We start from the raw sequence: 16,137 nt of genomic DNA, 5'->3' as shown, positions 1-16,137 counted from the left end.
ACCAAAATCTGCCCAGAGAGACTAAATTTTACAATATAAAAATTGTCATCTTCAAATATTGCAAACCACCTTTTAGATGCCCACCTAACCAATAGAGAAATACCAATGTTTTTATTTATAAAATCTGAAATTGGTATACTCCTAGATGGAAGGATTTTTATCTGTACAAAACTTAAGCAAGCAGATCTCAATAAAATGTAATTGTAATATGAGTATGTAGTAAGATTTAGTTGTACATATTAGGTCTATCTAAAGATTCTCATAATTTACTCCATTGAAAACAAGTGCTAGTAAGATATTCGTGTTGAAACATCTTTAATAAGATGTTAACTAAAGAGTATGCAAAGCATCTTCACAATTCTTTTGTGTAGTAGTTTGATACGCAAACTTGCATGTGTCTATGTTGTGTTATATTATATCACAACATGTAAATCATGAACATATAATTAGAGCATTAAATATTACTAATAATATTTTGATGTGCCAGAATCCATCATATATGATTGGTTTCATCAAAGATAATATAAATAATACCATTGTAAATGATATAAATAAAATAATTATTCATTTCTCATTTTCTCCTCATAGGAATGATTCTATAAATGGGAGAAATACTGTGTCATAGAATATAAACTTTTATATGCCTAATCTGTATTGCCAAATTGCTTTTCAGAAAGGCTGTACCAATCTACATGTCCAAATGTAAAAGTTAATATTTTGTTATACCACAGGGACATAGAACATCAATGTGTATGAAAGTTAACATGTGCACTTCTTTGAGCATTGAATACATGAGAACAAATGAGAATTTTATTTAAATTTCTTCTATGAATTATCCTGTGTTCATTAGTGTTCTTGATTGTACTATTTTAATTATTTATTTATCACTGGATTTTAAGAACGTCTAAACTTTTGTTATAATTGCTGAAAAATTAGAGAATGTTTTTAATATGACTTTCAGATATAATTTCGAAGGGAATTAAACAAAATTTAACCAGACATGAGAACAAAGAAAATGACTTTTTAAAAATGAGTATGATTAGTTTTCTTTGTTTTAGAAATAAACTGTTAGAAGTCATTATGGAAAATTATTCCCTTCAAAATAGCAGTAACAACAAAAATTAAATAAAATAAATATATGTGCTAACAAATGAGCAGAAATTACCAGACTCATATTATAGAAATTGGAAAAATAGTGACAATTGGTTTTTAATATTTTGAGAAAATTTAAACATGAGAAAGAATAACAGACCCCCTTATTACTCAATGTCTAGATTTAACAATTGCACCTGTACCTCACTAAAGGACTTAAATTTGTTCAGAAGATCCCTGTTGTTAACTTGAAAGATACCAAATGCACAAAACCAAAAAAGAAAAAATAACTTTAATTGGAAGAATTATGATGAGTACTATCTCAACTATGATAGCCAAACAATATCACACATTGAAAAGAATTAAACAATATACTTTACATAAGTAGTAAGCAACAATTGGAAAGCAAATTTAAAGACTTTGTAGATAAAATATAATGTAGGAAAGGTTTACTTAACAGAGGAAACAAAGACTAGAAAATGGGTGATAGTAAGTAGAGGAAAGTTATGAGGAATCATTATTTAAATGATGAATTATTTTATTATGCACCATTTTCTACATTGATTTTTTTAGCCAAGTGCAGACTTATTTGCACTTAAAATAAACTCAAGAATAAAGTTTAGCACAGAAAATCTACTTTCAGGGCAAAAATAAGGCTAAACAGCAAGAATACTCTGGAATGCATGGAAATGGTACATGTGGAAAATGGACTAGAAATTCATAATAAAAATGCCATCTGTTCATTTCTTTTAATTGGTGTATGTATGAAAAGCAGAACATTTTGTCTTCATGCTAATATGGTGCACAATACAAATTTTTTCCATGTGATATACGAGAAACGGCTATGTTGAGTAAATTGGAACGTGTGTCTTTCAAAAGCTGAACTGTTGAAATGTGACTCCTTTAGTTTAATGTTTCTGGTAAAAAAAAAAAAAATATATATATATATATATATAATTCCTAAAAAGGGAAAATAAAAGAAATTTCTGTCCAACAGTATAAGAAAAAGGCTGTTTGATAAAGAAGCAAGTTTTGTCTTTATTTTGCTGATTATTTTAATGCTAATAGCACATATGAAACTTAGCCACTAAGGAATTTACCACGCGTCTCTAAAAAAGGAGAGACATTTTCTAATATAAACAAAATACAATTATATCCTTAGAATTTGAAAAATATACTGTTATCTAATATGCAGTTTATATTGTTTTCCCCCATTTACCCTTCAAATATCTTTTCTTTTCTTTTTTTTTTTTTTTTTTTTTGCGGTACGCGGGCCTTTCACTCTTGTGGCCTCTCCCATTGCGGAGCACAGGCTCCGGACGCGCAGGCTCAGTGGCCATGGCTCACGGGCCCAGCTGCACCGCGGCATGTGGAATCTTCCCGGACCGTGGCACGAACCCGTGTCCCCTGCATCGGCAGGCAGACTCCCAACCACTGCACCACCAGGGAAGCCCCCTTCAAATATCTTTTTAACCATTAACTTCAGTGGTGATCTTTTAACTATTAGAACATTTGTTTAGTAGAAATGGATTAGACTTCACTGGAATTCCACGTGTAAGATCTAAGACTAGTGGGCAGAAGTTACAGACAGGCATATATCTGCTTATTTTAAAGAGTTTTCTATAACTACAATGACCTGCCTAGTGAAAAAATAAGTTTGTAGACATTGAAAGTATTTAAAGAAAAACTGGCTGGCCACATGTAAGGGAGAAAGTAGTGAGTATTAATACACTGAGAAGCTGAACTAAATTACCTTCACTTCCACTCTAAGAGTCAATAATTTCATGGAAAATGTCATTGCTATATCACTTAAAAGCTTTCCCATGATTAAAATAATTTTAAAATAAGTAAGGTATGTGAACTGTGAAGTTTATATTTAATAAGTAAATGTTATAGGAAATAAATACCATGCTATTGTTTCACTTATGTTTCACTAGTTTAGATACTCTTCTTCACTGAATCATTTCTTATAATAGATCTATAAAATTTCTTTAAGAAAATGCTTAATCCTTTGGCTTGAAACCACCACAACAAACAAACAAAAATTTTTTTTTTGATCCTGGTAGACCAAGACAGTGGATAGTATTGAAATAACAAAGTATAAGAAAAAAAAGAGAGAGCTGCATAGATACAGAATTCTGGAGATTGGCAAAGAATTACCTTCACATGATCATCTGAGTACTACTCAATAAATATGTGAATAAACTACCAAGATTCACATGAATAATTCAGATAAAGGGTCAACACTCACACAGGGCTGGGAGTAGATCCTGCTTCATCAGCCAGACTGGAAAAACTAATGATTCATCAGGCATGGGGTAGAGTACACAACAGAGTGTCTTAGTATTAGGGAAAATGTAAACTATAAAGAGAATTGTTCTATTCCTTCCTACGTTTTCTTAACAGCAAGTACTCACAGGATCAAATATTCCAGGAAAATTAAATTGCCTAGAAGTAAAACCAAATATATTATAAAAATATAAAAACACCCAGCATCTAACAAGGCAAAATTCACACTCTTTGTAGTCCAATAATACTTTAGCAGGTATATAATGGAGCATAGAAATACAAAACATAATGAAGAGATATATCACTTAGATGAACCTGTTCAAAACTGATAAATATAATAGAATTTTCAGAGAAACATATTAAAAGTTACCACAACTTTATTCTATGTGTTTAAACAGTTGAGAGACATAAAATATATCTGGTAGGCCCAAAAGGGCCCAAATTAAACTTCTTGAGATGAAAACTATACTGCAAACAACAAAGAATACTCTGAAGGAAATAACTAATTATAATAAATTATTGAAAAAGCTAGTAAACTTGAAGACATAAGAATATTTTTCCAATTGAAACACAGAGATAAAAGAGACTCAAAATTCATGAACAAAGCACCAGTGAACTGTGAGACTATTAAAGTGGTCAAATATATGTCTAACTGGAATCCATGAATGAATAGAAAAAGAGGTGGAAGTGAAAAGATAAAAACTTTGAAAAAAATAGATTAGTGTGATTTGAGTACATTCTAAATCTTAATGTACTCAAATAACTATAGTCAAGAAGAAAACTACATGGCACATCTTAATCAAATTGCTTAAAAATAATGATAGAGATGAAGAGTATAAATGAAAAGATGTTATGTGTCAAGGAAGAAATATAGGAATGACAATTTCTCATTGAAAAAAATGAAAGGTAAGAGAAAAGCAGACTCAAAAATTTAAACACTTAAAGAAAACAAAAGCCAGCTAGAATTCTAAATGCAGCAAAAATATTTTTCCAACTTGAAGGTTAAAAAAAATAGACGTTTTAGGCACACAAAAGCTAATATATATATATATATATATATATATACACACACACACACATATATATATATATAGTAAAAGAAGACTCACACTATAATATTAAAGGAAGTCTTTTAGAGAGAAGGAAAATCATAACAGAAAAGAATCTGGATCAATACCATCAAAAGAAGAGCATAGGCAATAGTAAGTAAACAGATAAATCTATGAGTTTTTAAAATAATTTAAATCTCATTAAATATAATTGATAGTTTAAATGTAAATAATAATAATGTACTGTAAGCCTATAAAATAAACATTAAATAGATGACAGCAATAACTCAAAAGTTTAGTGATAGAAATAGAACTATACTATTGCAAATACACTATTGTTTTTACACAACACATGGAATGAGATACTATAATGTGAATGTAGACTAAGGTAAGCTAATGCTATATACTGCAAACCATAAAACAATCATTAAAATAAAAAAGTAAATAGGTAATAATCCAACAGAATAAATAATATGCTATTAATTTTACATAATTAATACTAAACTAGGAAGAAAATAGGAATTATAAAAAAACATAGAGGGCTGATGGAAAACAAAGAAAAAATGATATAATAAAATCTAAGCATCTGAATAATCACATTTAATATAATAGTCTAAACCCCTAATTAAATGGCAGAGAATGCCAGATTTTATTCTTTTAGAAAGCAAGACCCAACTATATGCTACCCAAGGGAAGATACAAATATGCTGAAAATGAAAGGATGGGAAAACAAATATCATACTAATCAAAAGAAAGCTAGAATGACAGAGTCAATTTCTGAGAAAAGAATATTACCACTGTTAATGAAGGTCACTTCATAAGGATAAAGGGATCAATTTATTTAGTGCAAATAATAATCCTAAATATTTATCCACCTAGTAACATCTTCAAAATACATGAAGCAAAACTGATAAAATAGCAAGGAGAAATAGAAAAATACTATAGCTGGACATTTCAGTAGCCTTCTCTTAGTAAACTAAAGAAGTAGAGCATAAATCTATGAGATTATAGAAGATATAGAATGTTGAACAACACTATCAAACTGAGCTAAATGACATTAATAGAGCACTACACTCAACAACAGCACAATGCACATTCTTTTTAAAAGACCTCATATTTTGTACTAAAACATTATTCTAATACCAATACCAGAAAGACATTACAAGAAAACCACAAATCAGTATCTCTCATGAACATAGATGCAAAAAATATTCAACAAAATATTAGCAAATTAAACCCAAGAAGTACAAGTGTGTTTATATACCATGACCAAGTTGGATTTATCCCATTTATGTAAGGATGGTTCAACATTCAAAAATTAATGTAATGTTTCATATCAAAAGACTCAAAAAGAAAATTCATACTATTATATCAATAGATGCAAAAAAAGCATTTGAAAAAATCCAACACTCATTTATGATAAAAACTTTTAGAAAACTAGAACTAGAGAGGAACTTTCTCAACTTGTTAAAGATTGTCTAAGAAAAACCTGTAGCTAAGATTATAGTTAATGGTGAGAAACTTGAGGCATATCCACTAAGATCAGGACAAGGCAAGGATGTCAACTCTCATCACTCCTTTTCAACATCATAGTGGAACTCCTTCCTATTGCAATAAGGCAATAAAGGGAAATAAAAGGTATAGAGGTTGGAAAGGAAGACAAAAAATATATATATATTTTGCAGATGACATGATCATCTGTGTACAAAATTTGAAAGAAGTGACCCAAAAAACCTCCTGGAATTAGTAAGTGATTATAGCAAGGTTGCAGAATACAAAGTTAATATAGTTAAGTCAATTGCATTCCTATATAATAGCAATGAATAAGTTGAATTTTGAATTAAAACATTATCATTTACATGAGCACCCCTCAAAATAAAACATTTAGGTGTAAATCTAATAAAATATGGAAAAATCTGTATCAGAAAAACTACATAACTCTGATGAATGAAATAATAGTATAAATAGAGAGATATTTCATGTTCATTGATAAAACGTTCAATATTGTCAAAAATGTTAGTTCTTCACAACTTGATCTACAGATTCAATGCAATCTCAATCAAAATCCCAACAAACTATTTCATGGATATGGTGATTTTAAAGTTTACATAGAGAGGCAAAAGACCATAATTGACAATACAATATTGAAGGACAAGAACAAGACACCAAGTCTTCCTATAATACTATAGTAATCAGGACAGTGTAGTATTAAACAAGCTGAGCAATGGAAAATAGAGACTGCAGAAAAAGACCCCATAAATATAGTCATCTGGTCTTTGACAAAGAAGCAAAAACAGTGCAATGGAGTACATATATTCCCTTCAACAATTGGTACTGGAACAATTGGACATCCACATGCAAAACAAATGAATCTGGACACAAACCTTATACCCTTCACAAAAATTAACACAAAATAGTTTAGAGACCTAGATGTAAAATGCAAAACTGTAAAACTTGTAGAATATACTATAGATGACTTTGGATATGGTGATACATTTTCAGATAAAATACCAAGGACATAATCTATGAAAGAAATAATTGATAAACTAGAATTTATTAAAATTAAAAATGTCTGCTCTCTGAATGTCAAGAAAATAAAACAAGCCAAGAACTGGGAGAAAATATTTGCAAAAGTCATATCTGATAAAGGAATGAAATATACACACACACACAAAACCAAAACAAACTCAATTAAAAAAATGATAATTTCATTAAAAAATGGGCCAAAGACCTTAATAGACACCTAACCAGAAAAGATGTGTGGATGACAAGTAAACATATGAAAAGGTGTTCCACATTATATGCAGTCAGAGAAATGCAAGCAAAAATGAGATGCCACTACACATCTATTAGAATTGCAAAAACCCAGAAGACTGACAAAAGCAAATGCTGACAAAGATATGGTACAATACAAACTCTTATTCATTGATGGTGGGAATGCTAAATGGTACAGGCACTTTGAAAGACAGTTTGGCAGTTTCTAAAAAAAACAAAATATACTCTTATCATACAATCCAGCAATCACACTCCTTGACATTTACCCAAAGGAGCTGAAAACATGTCCACACAAAATATCTCCACATGGATGTTTATAGTGGCTCTATTAATAATTGCACAAACTTGGAAGCAAACAAGATGTCCTTTCATAGGTGAATGGATAAATAAACTGTGGTACATCCAGAAAATGGAATATTATTAAGCAGTAAAACAAAATGAGCTTTCAAACCGTGAAAAGACATGGAGAAAACTTAAATGCATATTACTAAGTGAAAGAAGCCAGTTTTAAAAGCTCTACATGTGTGAGTCTAAATATATGACATTCTGTAAAACGCAAAACTACGAAGACAGTAAAAAATATCAGTGGTTGCCAGGGGTTAGAGCATGGGAAAGATGAATATACAAAGTACTGAGTCTTTTTAGGGCAGTGAAAATACTCTTTATGTTATGATGATAAGTATATGTCATTTACATTTGTCCAAAACTATAGAACACACAACATCAAAGTCCAAGGGAAACTATGGACTTTGGGTAATTATGATGTGTCAATAGAGGCTCATCTTTGGTTTTTAAAAAAGCCCCATTTTGGTGAGTGATATTGATAATGGGTGAGGCTATGCCTGTTGGTGGCAAAGGGTATATGAGAAATTTCTGTACCTCCCTCTCAATATTGTTGTAAACATAAAACTGCTCTAAAAATTAAAGCCTTAAAAAATTAATTATGTAATTCAGTATCTGTATTAGTTTTCTAGGGGTGCTGTACCAAAATACCACAGACTGGGTGGTTTAAGTACAGAAATTTGTTTCCTCCCCCAGTTCTGATGAATGGATGTCCAAGATCAAAGTGTCAGCTGATTTGGCTTCCTCCGAGGTCTTTCTCCTTACCTTGCAGATAGCTGCCTTCTCGCTGTGTGTTCACAAGGTCTTTCCTCTCTGCATATGTACTCTAGTGTTTTCTCTGGGTTCTATTTTCCCCTTCTTATAAGGACACTAATCAGATTGGGTGAGGGCCTATCCTAATAGCCTCATTTTAACTTAATTACCTCTTTAAAAGGTTCTATCACTGAATAAAGCCACATTTGAAGGTACTGAGAGTTAGAACCCCTACTTATGAGTTTTGAAGGGAAAAAACTTTCAGTCCATAACTCCATGTTTACAATAAAAAAGTACCACATCATCTCAACAGACAGAAAAAATGTCAGAATTTAAGTTCCAGTTCTCATAAAACCTCTCAGCAAACTAAAATGGAAGGAAGTTCCCTAACATATGGAAACCTACAGCTAATACCATGTTTAACCATGAAAAACTGATTATTTTCTCCCTTAGATCAGGAACATGACTAACATGTTTACTCTCCTTAATTTTATTTAACATTGTACTAGAAGCTCTAGAAAGGGCATTGAGAGGAAGAAATAAGTTAAATGCATCCAGATTGAAAAGGGAAAAATAAAACTGCCCTTATTCACAAATTACATAATTATCTCAGTAGAAAATCCACTGAAATCTACAAAAAAAGGTAATAGAGAAAGTCATTTAAAACAGTTGCTGAAAGATCAATATGCAAAAATCAGCTGTATTTCTATATGCTAGTGACAATCAATTGGAAATTAAAATTTTAAAAAACACCATTTTAATAGCATTAAAAATAGAAAATAAAGAAAAAATATTACAAAAGATGTGAAAACCTCTATAGTGTAAACTATAAAATATTGCTTACAGAAATTAAAGCAGAGCTAAATGAAAGGAGAGAGATATATGCTCACCAGTTAGAATACTCAATATTTGTACAATATTTAAATCTCCCCCAACTAACAATTAGATTTAATGCCATTCTATTTAAAGTCCAAATAAGCATTTTTTAAAAGAAATTGACAGTTATTCTAAAATTAATTAGAAAATTCAAGTGATCTAGCATAGCTAAAACAACTTTGAAAGAGAAGAACAAATTTGGAGTACTAACTACCTGATTTCGAGTTTTATTATAAAGCTACAGTAGTCAGTAGAGTGTGGTATAAAGGTAAGCAAATAGAACAATGAAACAGAATTCAGTGTCCAGAAATAGTCCCACACATATGGGAAACTGATTTCTGATAGAGGTGCAAAGGCAATGCAGAGAAGAAATGTCAATCTTCAACAAAATGTCTGATACATTTGGATAACCATATGCAGAAAAGTAAACTTGTATCTATATTTCACAACATACACAAAAATTAACTCAAAATATCATAGGCCTAAATACAAAACTAAAATTATATAATATCTAGAAGTAAACATGAGAGAACATCTTTGTGACCATGATTTACACAGAATTTTTTTTTAATTCTGATACCAAAGGCATTATTAATAAATGGACAAGTTATTAAATTGGACCTCATCAAATTAACAACTTCTGCTCTTTGAAAGACACTGATAAGACTAAAGATAAACCACACATTGAGAGAAAGTATTTGCAAAGCATATATCTGAAAAAGGTCTTCTATTAAAAATATTAAAGTATACTTCAAACTTAATAATAAAAAACAGATAATCTAATAAAATATGGCCAAAATATCTGACTAGTCATTTTACTAAGGAAGATGGACAGATGGAAAAATGTGAAAAAAATCTCAATATCATTAGGGAAAGGAAAAAAATAATTTATAATGTGATACTGCTACAGACCTATTACAAAGGCTAAAATTTAAGAAGATTATACCTGCAGTCAGCATAACATGGAGGAATTAGAATTCTTGTGCATAGTGGTAGAAATGTAAAATAGCACAACTGATTTGAAAAATTGTTTGATAGTGTCTTAAAAGTTATACACTTACCTATCATATGATCCAGGCAATCCACTCCTTGGTATTATCCATTGAAAATGAAGGCATGTATCCATACAAAATCTTGAACACAAATGTTCACTGCAGCTCGTTTATAAAATCTGGAAAAAATTCAGATGTCTTTCATCAAGTAAATGAGTAAATAAAATGTGGTCAACCCATAAAATATATTGCTAACTCATAAATAAAAAGTCATGAACCACTGATACACACTGCAATGTGGAAGAATTTCAAAATCATTTTGTTAATGAAAGAGAGACAAAAGATTACACATTTTTATTCCATTTATATAAACTTCTAACATATACTGATAAAAATCCTATCAGTGCTTGCCTGGAGGAGTACTGCACCATAGCTTCATGTGTTCCCAGTAACTAGAAAGGAGTAGAAGCAGCTGGGAGAGAACTGCTACTATCTGAAAAGCTTCTCATGAGTCAGTTTAGGATTAGATTTTTGCTTTCTTTTCCATCACCACCACAAAAGAATAGAAATAGCTTTTACTACTGTTTGAAATGCCACTGCTTCCATGACTGCCAAAACTTACCTAGCCACAAAGATTTTGGCAAGTTGTAATAAAAATAAGCAATAAAACAAAACAAAGTTGAGCACTTAAGGGGACATGGTAACTGGAAAATAGAAGCCTAAACTAAGCTTAGTGAGTTGGAGTGGTGTATCATTAGCATGTCTTTGCTGATTTAACCCCACCACCAAAATAAGGGAAATTCAGAATATATTTAAGACATCATTTAAACATCTTTAAGAGTCCCAAACCAAAAAGAGGGAGAGAGAGAGAGAGATAAGAAAATAATCCAATTCAATCAGAAAGTATTTGTTTTAAAATATATTTTTAAAAGAAATCTGTGAAATAATACAGGACAAACAATGGGGAAATGGTAATGAAATAAAGGTAAAACAAGAATAGAAGTGTATCTATAGTTGAAACTGAGTGATGCATACATGATTTTTAAAAGTAATATTCACATTAGTTTTTTTTTTAATAATTAAAGTGGTAATTAAGAGTTAAGTGATGGAATTGGTCATGATTTGGGAGTGAAGTTTTAGATATAGCAGTCAGAAGAAACAGGTAATGATATAAACTGAATTCAGAAAGGAGATTTTGAAGCCAATCCTTTTTGAAAATATCTGCTTGAAATATCCATGCACATCTAGGGAAAGTTAGAATAACTGAAAAAATATGTATTTTTGACGTCCAATATGTGCATCCCAGGTTTCTGGCCAGTTAGTTAATTAACAAACTCCTTTGTTTAGGATGACAATCTCTACTCCCTTGAAATTATTAAGCTCTTTTTTAAGTAAGTTTAATCTCAAGAAGCTTTCTGACTAAATATGATAAATCATGCACATGGTGTTAGCAATTTTGTATTAAATTAAGAGAAATCTGTTTAAATTTGTTATGTAACATTTTCATAACAGTAAATTTGGAGGACTTGATACATTAGGTTTCAGATTTTAATGTAATATGTAGAATTCTGTAATTTTTTAAAAATTTGAATTAGGAATGTATATGATATTTTTTTTGATTTAGTCCATTAACACCGTTGGACTATTTGAGCAAACTCAAAAGAAAGTTCATTGTATTTATAAATTCAATATATTAAATTTAAAAGATGTTTAATCACTACAAAATTTTTCTTACTATGTCATATGAAATTAAACGGAAAGAAAATGGATATTTTACAGTCTGAATATGAGGAAATTTAAGTTGTAAACTGAAAATGATTATATAAAGGAATTTAATCTGCTTCACTTGAGGTAAACAAATGAATAAAACAAAATGTAATTTTCTTTATTAGATTTACAAATATAATAGCATTAATTATAAGCTGAATTTAAATGCTTTAAGAATACTAGATTCCAGGGCAGAATGTAGTATTTAAGAATACTAGGGCAGAAAAAGTGTGGAATTAGAGAGGTCAATAAATCTGAGAGATCATTAGGAAAAAAGTCAATAGTCTATGTGATGGATTGGATATAAAGTTTATGGGGTAGGAAGGTTAAACTGTGATTCCTAGGTGTCTGGTCCCTTGGGACTATTGGGAAATGTTGTCATTTACTGGGATAAGGAACTCTAAAGGAAGGCAATTTTAAGGGGTAGAGGTGCCTGGGTTTATTTTCCCAGTATTGACTTTTGGGTTAATACATGTTTAGGATTCAGAGAAGATATCAGACCTAGGGATATAAATTTGGGAGTCATTTAGATATAGGTGTTTACCCAGCCCACCTAGGAAAACTTGTATAGAGAAGAAGAAATTTCAAGACAAAGTGTCAAAGAACCCCAACACTAATACTTGAGTAAATGAAGATGTGATGGCAAAAAAAAAAAAAAAAAAAAAGAGTGACCAAAGTGGTAGGAGAAAAAACAGTAAAGTTTTGCCGGGGAATCTAATACAAGAGATTTTTTTAGCGCAAATAATCCTAAGAAGTTAAGCAAGATAAAACATAAAATATCCACTAAATGTAAAGACACAGAGGTACTGGAAATCTGGATTCTTAGTCATTGGGAATCTTTGTAAGACTGGGAGTGCAAGGTTGAAATTGAATGAGGGGGTGTCAGGAAAGTTAATGAAAGAAGAAAGTCATCTATAATGGGAAGGAGACTGATAGGCTAGGCAACAGGAGGTGATGTGTGATCAGTATTGTGTGTTTAGTATTTTCCTTTAAGATAGGAGACTCTGTAACGTGGGGGACATGGAGATATTGAACATATAAGGGAAAGTAGTTGAATTTTCAATTCTTGAGGTGAAAATAAGAACTGTAATCTACTGCACAGTTTAAAGTAGTCACCTAAAATATTTGGAGGAACACCTCCTTCATTGTACAAGAAGATAAACTGTAGACATAGAAAGACTGGTAGAAGGCATCCCTGTCTCAAACCTTCTGCATGGAGAAGATTCAGGGGAAGAAGGTCAGGTATTTATAAATAATGGGAATGTTTTACAAATCATTGTTTTAGCAATTAGGGCATTGAATTTGAACATAGAAATTTAGTAGTGTGCATCGATAGAAGTAAAGTGTCAAACTCCATTGCAGTCATATTTGAGGTTCTTGGTCCTGCATTTATCATGTCTGCAACATGCCGTTTATTATGACTATCTAACAAAGCACAAAAATAACTCATAGATTATTTCCCTGTTAGTGTCTTTGCCGTGCAAGGTAAGGTAATTTAGGATGAATGTACTGTGAACATTTTGCTGGATCAGAAAGGAAGTGAAGAAAGGATTGTCAGAATGAAGAAGGATCTGGGAACTGGGTGTCCTAATGAGAAGAAAAAAGTTATTTATAGTTTTTTTCTTTGACTAAGGAAGTCTTTTTTTTTTTTTTTTTCTAGAGAGAAGAGACATATGTTTGAATTGGTAATTTTAGAGATTAGAATCAGGGGAACCAAAAGTTTCTGTTGTTGAGAAGGCATTTTATTAAAAGTCTCAAAAAAAAAAAAACACAAAAGAGTCTGTAAATCAGGAGGGTAAGAAACTGGGACAAAGTCATCAGAAAAAAAAGTTATCTATATAGTGTATGAAGCCATTCAAAGAACTGACCAATTTCTTTTGTGAAAGAGTAACAGCTTCCAAGAATTTAACAGATGTCAATTACTAGGAGTGAGGGAAAGATTGGTGGGAAGAGGGTTTAAACAATGGCAGGTATCACAAAGCTTCATATGTATTTTACTTTTGTGGTGTTGTTTGTTGACTGGTTTTCCTAGAAAGTGGTAAAGAATTGGGCTAGAAACAATAATAAGGGTATCAACTGCATGGCTGGGGGGAGGTGCTGAAGAGGAAATTGTGCCTTTAAGGAAGAAAAAGATTTCATTATCAAGAGAAGGAACAGGTGGCTTCCCTGGTGGCGCAGTGGTTGAGGGTCCGCCTGCCGATGCAGGGGACGTGGGTTTGTGCCCCAGTCTGGGAGGATCCCACATGCCGCGGAGCGGCTGGGCCCGTGAGCCATGGCCGCTGGGCCTGTGCATCCGGAGCCTGTGCTCCGCAGCGGGAGAGGCCACGGCAGTGAGAGGCCCGCGTACCGGGAAAAAAAAAAAAAGAGAAGGAACAGAAAATTCTTTCATGAGGCGGTGATAAAGTCACTGAAAATGTTGTGTAAATTCCTGTAAGCAGATAGAATTTAAGAGATGGTGGATGAACCAAGGTCATAATTGAGATTTAGAACAGTTGGAGAGATTTGGCCTAGGAGCTTAAGTTTTGTGTATTTATGAAAACAAACATGAGAGGCCTAGGAATCTTGTTTAAAGAATTTTTGAGGTCTATATTAGTTTTCTATTGTTGAGTGACAGATTACCACTAATTTAGTGGCTTAAAACAATACCCGTTTAACTCACATTTTTGTAGGTCAGAAGTCCGGACAGGCTTGAGAATTTTCTGCTTAGAATTTCATAAGACCAAAATCAGGGTCTCAACCAGGCTGGGTTCTTATCTGGAGTATCGGAGAATTTGCTTCCAAACTCACTCAAGTTGTTTGTAGGATCCAGTTCTTTAAGGTTGACTGAGGGCCCCTTTTTCTTAGTGGCTCTTAGTTGGGGAGGTGGGCGGGGTACTGGTGCTCCTAGCTTCTAGAAGCTATCAGTCTCAGTTCTTTTTCAGGAAGTCTCCTCCATCTTTAAAGCCAAACAACAGCACATTAAATCACTCTCCTGGCTTGAATCTATTTAACCTTTCCTCTCTGCTTTTAAGAGCTCATGTGATCAGATCAAGCCTACCAGATGCTCTGATTTTCTTAAGGTCAACTGTGCCATATAACATAATCAGCAAAGTAATACCACCTCATATTATCAATTTCTAGGGATTAGGGTTTAATATCTTCGGGAGACATTTTACAAATTCTGCCTACCATAAGGTCTTTGAGGAAGGTAGGAATTGGGCTTGGAGGCTGAACTATTATCACTCATCTACACCAACATCTTAACCTGGAACACACATTAGAATCAATCGCTACTCAGGTTTGGGGTCTTCCCCAGAACAATCAAATTAGAATTTCTGAAGGTGGAGACTAGGGATCAGTACAAAGCTTTACAATCACCTTAATGTGTAACATCTGCTGTCTCTGCAGTTACAGGTTAACTCACTTAGGGCTATATATGTGGTAGCAACAACAGAAACAGTTTGAATTAACACTAGATTTTCTCAATCTCATTTGACTCTGAGCATTTCCCAGTGTCTCTTTCTAATTTCAGAGATTCTGAGTGTTCTAATTAAGTTGAATATTTGTGTGCACATTATGGTCCACATGTGAACAGTGCACACGTGCACATAGGAATCAATCTACAGACGGATGACAAATAGGCCTTGCCAAATTTGGAGAATGACTTAAAAACATTTAAAACCTGCTGAAGCATTAAATATTTTCAAAGGTGGTTTATGCAATAGGAATATCAGATTTCTGAGTGAAACAGTGGACCCATTAAATATACCTATGGAGTATGTAAGCATTAGGAATATTATTTGATATTTTGGAAAGGCATATACAAGCCTTTGTAAAACTGAAAGCCTTTCTAGTGTAAATTTTTCTGGAATTATGTTTACATCAAGTCAGAGCTTACTACTGTAATAACTAAATAATTCCAAATTGTTCCCTAAATTTGAATTAACCTTGATCATTCATAAATAATACATTTATTTCAAAATGACAAATTTCTAAGGAAAAAACTAAAAGCACCACTATCAATGGCCATTCCATCAAAAAAATTAATTAAATATATTGACTATATGAAAATATTTGCATCCTTATTATATTTGAATCTGGATGTATGTCGCATATAACAAATATATAACTGACCTGTTTAAATTGTGAAATATTATTCTAATCTCCTGAAAAATTAAAAGACAATTATTGTCCTCAAAGACTCAACAATCCAATGTGAGAGG

The 16,137-nt window shown here is 32.0% G+C and overlaps 1 long non-coding RNA gene across 1 annotated transcript in view; it reads right to left on the bottom strand.

Annotated features, from left to right (window-relative positions):
- Nucleotides 1-16,137, bottom strand: part of LOC132597189 (uncharacterized) — a 254,241-nt gene that overhangs the window by 154,622 nt on the left and 83,482 nt on the right. Inside the window, exons 3-4 of the long non-coding RNA XR_009563602.1 lie at nucleotides 14,595-14,870; nucleotides 10,238-10,347 (exon numbers count right to left, since the gene is read on the bottom strand). This is a non-coding gene — a long non-coding RNA (uncharacterized lncRNA). The remainder of the gene's footprint in view (nucleotides 1-10,237; nucleotides 10,348-14,594; nucleotides 14,871-16,137) is intronic.

Source organism: Globicephala melas, chromosome 4 (genome assembly GCF_963455315.2).
Source record: "Globicephala melas chromosome 4, mGloMel1.2, whole genome shotgun sequence".
Taxonomy (NCBI): domain Eukaryota; kingdom Metazoa; phylum Chordata; class Mammalia; order Artiodactyla; family Delphinidae; genus Globicephala; species Globicephala melas.
The sequence above is the reverse complement of the archived record's forward strand: the minus strand, read 5'-3'. Positions and strand labels throughout refer to the sequence as shown.